We start from the raw sequence: 7500 nt of genomic DNA on the forward strand, positions 1-7500 counted from the left end.
TCACGATTCTTCTCTGCTAGCGCGTTAGACCACTCGGCCACCGTGACACACTTTCGTTAGCCTGGTGAAAGCAAACATTTACAATAGAATCTTTCCGCCCGCCATGATTGTTTCACTATAAAACTATTCGATAAAGTGGATAGATGCTTTTTCTTTAAAAAAGGCAAGCTTTAAAGGTAAGGAGAATTTTCTACGTTATTTCTAGATCTTGCTTCGTACTTGTGTGTTCCACTGTGAACATTATTATTTTGCATAGAACGAATACTTCATTAGAAGCATTTTGCATAGAACGAATACGTACTCCAATATTTCTTGGGAATCAATTTGTTCGCCGTTTTGACGTAGAAAGAAAATAAGAAAATAGCTTTCAACGGCCAAACAAGATAAAAAATGAAATCAAGTTTAAATAAAACGAATTAGCTATCGCCGTCACGGGGACTTCGCAGCCGTCCCCCATCCAAGTACTAACCTTATTCGGAGGAGCTTAACTTCACCGACACTTGGACTAGCATCAACAATTGCGATCTTTATGTTAAATTTACACATAGATCTTGTCGAACTTTATAACACTTGAAAGAAAAAAAAACACACTAACAAAAACCAGGTGTTATGCCGTCATTCTGTCACAGATGCATCCTTTGTTTCGTGAGTTGTCAGTAAACACGCAAGGTATAACTTGATCACAGGCGGCCGCTAAAATCGATCTCACTTTCGATTTTGCGATTTTACTTGTATGACCAAAAGTACGATAGAAAAATTGAACTCTGATGGAACGTAACAAAAATCTCCCGAAATGTTTTTCGCTGATGGCAAATTGTTTTATTCTCGATCGCCACTTCCTAAAAGTTCCTTCTGCTCTCCTTAAAAACTACATATTAATATTTATTAACTTTTTTCGTCAATATTTGTTTTGCATAAAGCAGGCTAGCAAAATCTGTACCTTGCTTTGTTCGCATTTTTGAGCGTTAAAATAGAATTTTTAGGCGTATGTTCCTGACAGCAAAAGTCGCATATTTTGACGTCCCCCATCCAGATACTAACCCCGCTGGAAAGGAAAGAAAAAAATTTCGTAACATTGGTCTTGGAAAGGTGTTAGAAGCTCAGAGTACACGCTTAAGCTTGTGGTGAGAAAGAAGTTGTAAATGATCAACATGTCAGCTTTGAAGCCAAATGTTTCTCGATTTCCTGTTATTTTCTTCAATCGTTCTGGGCTTAGTATTTTACTGAACCACATGTCTTCTTAGAGGGTATATAGCAAAGATGTCTACCATGGCACCGTAATGATTTACGATACCAAACAATGTCGTGTACTATTAGAGCTACATATTGTGCAAGGACTTGAATCTCCTGGAAAAAACAAAACGCAGCTCAGTTGACAGTTGACAGGGAAAAAACACTGTCAAGTTACTGCACTACCACACGCAATGCGTTCTTACTTTAAAAAATATCCCGTATCTCCTCAATTCTACCCCCCCCCCCCCACCTCCAGACTAAAAATCCCGTATCCCCACAATTTTTTTACCTAATTATGCCGTATGCTGATCGCTTCTCGGGCTTTTGGCTAAGATTAGTTTCTTGGCCAAGGGCTACGGTCAAGTACTATTGTACAACGTACGGTACTTTTTCATTGCCGTAAGGGGCAGGCACAGAACAGTTTCGGCTGTTTGTCTGTTCTCTCTAGAAACGATGACGAGGGTTTTTGGGTTTTTTGTTCAGGTCGAGTGTAGAATCAGGACGAACTGTTGTAGTTTCTGATAACTATTTACTACTTGTAGCTTTTGTTGAGTTTTGAATCGATGATAGAGAGAGTTTTGGCGATCTCAATCCGGACTGGACTACTGGATTTAATGATTTTTCTTAACGAGATTTCAAGTTATTGTGGAACGTTTGGTACCAAGTTACTGAAATCAAGATTGTGGACTTGTAAAATTAGAACTTTGGACTGGACTATAGAACACGCAATTACGGAATTTTTGAGCATCGAGAGAAATAGAGCACGGATGTTGTCTTCTTGTCTTCGCCACGGCAAATTTATACAGTTTGCAAGGAACTAAACCAGGATTACAGAACCAGACGTCGATTACAGGGCCCGGTTGTTCGAAAGCCAATTAACTTAATCCAGGATTAGCGTAAACTTTTGTTTCATATTTTCAACTTTTTGCTCACAGTTTCCTTTGCTTATTTTTGTTTTTCAAGATTGACTTGTTCTAATGTAAAGTTTTACTGAATATCAGCCTTGAACAGCATTTGGGAGTAGAGGATAAAACTCGTTTTAAAACCCAGTTTCTGAACAACTGGCCCAGGATGATAAGTTGTTGAACTGTGATTTGTAATAAGTTTTTCGGATGATTTAAGGCTGATCCTGTAATTTTTGGATGAAAGGAGTTAACGAAGCAAGTAAAACTGTAGGATTTGAATTAAGTCTCCTTCCAAAAAATAAATAAATAAAAGATCCCGTATCCTGATAACCTGCTAATAGGGCTTCGTTGTTTGCATTTGCAAATTTAGTGACATTAGTAATGAGTTTTTACAACAAAAAACTTTAAGTTATATTACAGATGTATCTTTCTGGTAATCTTTCGCCATTTTCCGAAGTCTACCTGTACTTGAAGTTGACTGTAACTGGACAATTTGTGTTAACTGTTTGCGCATTCCACGGATACGCCCTTGTAGGCGTCTTGTTATTATTAAATTGCTGCCGACATTTTTGCAAGTTCAATTCATGAAGCATGCACGAAGGCCATAAAGTGAACTTTGAAAAAACAAGTAGCTGTCACGTAAAGTCGTTAATTGCCCGCGAAAACTTGGTTGGTGAGCTATTGATTACATTTTAGGTCTTTCAATAAAGGAAAGAAACATGCATTTTGAATTAGCCAATCAAAAAGCGGATACCTTCTAAGAAATATAATCATTTTTAACGTTTTCAGGTTGGCCGTGTGATGTAAGTTAATATTGTTTCTCATCCTTATAAGCTGCAACCAACTTCCCTCCCAAAGTTTAGAGATTTGTCAGCGAAACTGTAAGTTTTTATGTCATATAGTTTGTTATAATTAGAAGTCTTAGGTTCTCTCTATCTGTACGTTTTAATCGAAAAACGGAGCTCTAAGGGAAAGTTGACTTTTGAGTGCTTTAATTAAGAGCTTCTGCCTGAGAGACCGGGGCAGACTTGGAAATGAAGGTCGGCCGATTTCGCTTAAAATTGGTACACAAAGTACTTATGCCGACTTATTATTTAATATGCCAAAGTTTCAGCTTCAACGACTTTTTTTTAGCCGAGTTCTAGATATCAGCCCCTCAGGGGTCTCCAGAGGCTGATTTTCAGTGCAATTTTGGCCACTTTTAAATCTCTCTTTTAGCAACATGAAGTTAATTTCAGGCAAAAACAAAACCATCTTTGTAAAGCCCTATCCTTAGGCTTTTATGGGTGAGAACATTAGCTCATGGAAATTTCTTGCTAGCCTGTGGCTGTTATCACAACTTGGTCATATTTGAAGCATATGGGAAGCAACCGGAAATGGCCTGTTTTTCAGACCAAATATATTCCATGCCAATGTTTTATATCTTGAGGTCTTCGCATCCCTGCAAAGTTCAGCCCTTAGTTTAGTAATATTAAGAAAAGAATACTAAGGTTGAGGCTTTTTACTAAGAAAAAAACTTACGAGAAGATGGCTAACCAGGCCACTTGCGGTTAAAGTTTCAACAAAGCGTGTCTGCAAAAATCAGCCATTTAATTTCGATTATCTATTTTCCTTCCAAGTTATGGTTAAAAGAGACTCTGAAGTTAATTGTCACCGAGAAGACTTGCCGTTAATAAGAAATTTTTATGTGATTGTTTTAGGACCGATCAGATAGTGGGTCCGACAGCGGTTATAAATTTCTTGGAAGAAGTCTTGAAAATTACGGACAATAGAGCCGCTGCGAAAACTCTTTATTTACCTAACAACACATCTCTTGCCGGTAAATCACAATGCAAAATTGCCCCAGTGTAAATGGCTCACGTATGTTGTAAATGCTTGATAAGGACGTCCAACACGGTCCGTTTTCGCCGCCAGTTCGCTAAATTGCTAGAAGACTACTCACGGGCACTCTTTTCCTTTCTCTATCAGTATTTTCCTTTTGTTGCTTTCTCAAACAGCACAGATCCATGGTAACATCCATACTGCATATATATCCAAAGATAGGACAGGGATGGAGTGGGTTACCCTTCCGGTAAAGACTACTGTTTTGGCAACTTGGGAAATAAAATATTTCAGCTTTCTTGGAGCCCTTAAGGACTTGGGGGTCTTTTATGGCACCCGTAGCTGTAGATCACGTGAAAAGGTAAGTCTTTATGGACTCACACTGAATTGCTGACCCGTAACTCTGGTTTCGGTAATAAGAAGCAACCTAGGCGGTAATCGCCCTGGAGGGCCATTATGCATGCTGTGGGTGATAAGGTAAGTCGTCACAAGGCCTAGTGCCCGCTCGTACCTGCTGGAGCTTAAATTGGTTACTGCTCTTCTTTCCTGGACAGGATAATAATCACTGGTGCCCATTTATACATCTGGGTGGAGAGAGGCACCGTTAAAGAAAATTGCCTTCCCAAGACGACATGTCAACGCCCTAGTAACTTGGGGCCCTTTTCTCGAAAGTCCCGAAAACTTTTCGGGCCCGAAAAGCTATTTGTGAAACTGCCAACCACTTGTTTTAGAAAGCCGATCTTTTAACGTGTTTTCAAGGTAACAAAAAGGAAAATGACTGTGAAGTTTGACGACTTAAGTCCTCTCCGTTCTTGAGATACAAAGGGAATTGTGACACCCGAAAATGGCCCGTAACGGGCCCCAGGACCTCACGATCCAGAGTCTAGCCTGCTAACGCGCTATGCCAGTTCCTTTTTGTGTAAAATCCGAATGTAATGTGGACTTTAATCTGTCCTTAATCAGCAAAATGCATCGGGGAAGAAATAAATGGCCAGCACTTTCAAAAGAAAGTGGACACCTTGCCGGCTGCTTTGTTTATTTGCGAGAAAAGAAACTATCTGCGATCTATTAATTAAACTAATTAAATCTATTCAGTCTGTAAGGGAATTTGTTTCATTTGAGTCCATTTGAGTGCTTTTGAAAGGCAGGGTAGCGAAAGCCTGGATTTCACAATTTAGTCTCTTGGAAAATCAAAACCATGAGTATACGGTGGACCTTTTGCAAAGAAGTTGACATATGTGGGGCACGAGATAACAAGCCGTCAGAGCCTGCTGTGATCATGACTCTCCCATTAGCGACATTAGATCGAGATGTTACGCCCTGCTAGTCAAAGTGGGCGCTGCCGGTAATAAACTGACTGCGTCACACAGAGTTGATAATTTTCCTGAATGGAAGTAAATTCTTAACCAAGCTGGCTCGTCTGGCGTCACAAAAGATGAATTAAAGACGATTTGTGATATGTCCACGTCTCCGCTGAAAATTCACCCGTTTGCGAAAATATTCAGTAAACAAATCATGCCATTGAGGTTCTCATACAAGTTCTATCATAATCATTCTCTGCAATATCAAGGAAACGAATCTGCACGAGAAAACAACTGAATTCCAAGTCAGTCATAGCCAGCAATCTACAATGACCTCGTCACGTACGGTATTAATCGACCTGTGTATATCTAACTCGCAACGACGCACTTGCGACCAATTTATCGCTGGGGCTAAAGTTTCTAATGTTACCTCACTTTTAAAAAAAATTAAGGGATTGTAGGAAAGGGGCATGTTTGTAAAAGTGAAGCCAGGTAAGCGTTTTCTGTAAGCAAATTTATCCAGACACTTTGCAAACAGACTGGATGAGTGAGTGCAATTTGTGTTAGACGATTAGCTTTAATTATATTCGAAATTTCTTAAAGGTTCAAAACGATTCTCAATTAGTGTCACGACAGATGATGTGGTTGCTTTTAAAGAGACCGATAAGTTCTTTTTTCTTCAGAAAATATTAAAGCCGAAACAGGTGGGTTATAGTACTACTGAATGGAACTACAAAGCTTGCTTATATCCTGATTTAATTAGCGCTTCATTAATTACTACGGGCCACCGACGTGATACGTTGAACGAGTTGAACAAAGGAGATAAACTTAACATTGCAGTTTGGACGAAAAAGATGCAATTTTGCATTGTGATTTACCGGCAAGAGATGTGTTGTTAGGTAAATAAAGAGTTTTCACAGCGGCTCTATTGTCCGTAATTTTCAAGACTTCTTCCAAGAAATTGATAACCGCTGTCGGACCACTATCTGATCGGTCCTAAAACAATCACATAAAAATTTCTTATTAACGGCAAGTCTTCTCGGTGACAGTTAACTTCAGAGTCTCTTTTAACCATAACTTGGAAGGAAAAAAGATAATCGAAATTAAATGGCTGATTTTTGCAGACACGCTTTGTTGAAACTTTAACCGCATGTGGCCTGGTTAGCCATCTTCTCGTAAGTTTTTTTCTTAGTAAAAAGCCTCAACCTTAGTATTTTTTTCTTGATGTTACTAAACTAAGGGCTGAACTTTGCAGGGATACTAAGACCTCAAGATATAAAACATGGGCATGGAAAATATTTGGTCTGAAAAACAGGCCATTTCCGGTTGCTTCCCATATGCTTCAAATATGACCAAGTTGTGATAACAGCCACGGGCTAGCGAGAGATTTCCATGAGCTAATGTTCTCACCCATAAAAGCCTAAGGATAGGGCTTTGCAAAGATGGTTTTGTTTTTGCCTGAAATTAATTTCATGTTGCTAAAAGAGAGATTTAAAAGTGGCCAAAATTGCACTGAAAATCAGCCTCTGGAGACCCCTGAGGGGCTGATATCCAGAACTCGGCTAAAAAAGAGTCGTTGAAGCTGAAACTTTGGCATATTACATAAGTCGACATAAGTACTTTGTGTACCAATTTTAAGCGAAATCGGCCGACCTTCATTTCCAAGTCTGCCCCGATCTCTCAGGCAGAAGCTCTTAAGGTCTAACTGAACGTAGACTGGAAATTGCTGTTATGTCGCAGCTTGTTGTAATCAGAAGCCTCGTTTTCTCTTTGTTTGCTTTAATAACTTCAAAGCCGGAAACTCGAAGGGCAACCTGTTCAAGAAAGGTCCAACGTACAACGCGGTTTTCTGTAGTCACTTTTTACCTTTAGAATTTTTCTGGACGCGACTTGTGTTTTGCGTGGATAAGTGGTCTTTTCAGTGTGCCTCGGTTGCTGTCGTTTGGACACTTCTTTTCGACAATAATTGGCCCTTATCTGCCACAATTACCCAACTTGGAACAAACTTGGAAAGCTGTTTTCTTAATCAGTTAATTAAGCAGTGGTTGAGCTCTGTTTTAATGGGCGCGTCCAAATGGTTCGACAGGCTAAGAAGTGCGTTTTACCAGAAACCGCCGAACTTTGTTTGCCTGTGACAAGTTACCTCGATTCTTGGAATAAGCTGTATTTTGAAATGGCTTGCATAATCTGTCAAATGCTTGGTATTACGATAGGCTACGTAATGTTCATCCGCTTTCGTT

General features: G+C 39.5%; 1 protein-coding gene across 1 annotated transcript in view; it reads left to right on the forward strand.

Moving 5' to 3' along the window:
* Positions 1-71: 71 nt before the first annotated feature.
* Positions 72-7500, forward strand: part of LOC138034625 (cell adhesion molecule DSCAM-like) — a gene marked incomplete at its 3' end in the record, with an annotated part of 44345 nt that continues 36916 nt past the window's right edge. The window contains exons 1-2 of the mRNA XM_068881840.1: positions 72-176; positions 2928-3019. The remainder of the gene's footprint in view (positions 177-2927; positions 3020-7500) is intronic.

Source organism: Montipora capricornis, unplaced genomic scaffold (genome assembly GCF_036669925.1).
Source record: "Montipora capricornis isolate CH-2021 unplaced genomic scaffold, ASM3666992v2 scaffold_131, whole genome shotgun sequence".
In the NCBI taxonomy this organism is placed as follows: domain Eukaryota; kingdom Metazoa; phylum Cnidaria; class Anthozoa; order Scleractinia; family Acroporidae; genus Montipora; species Montipora capricornis.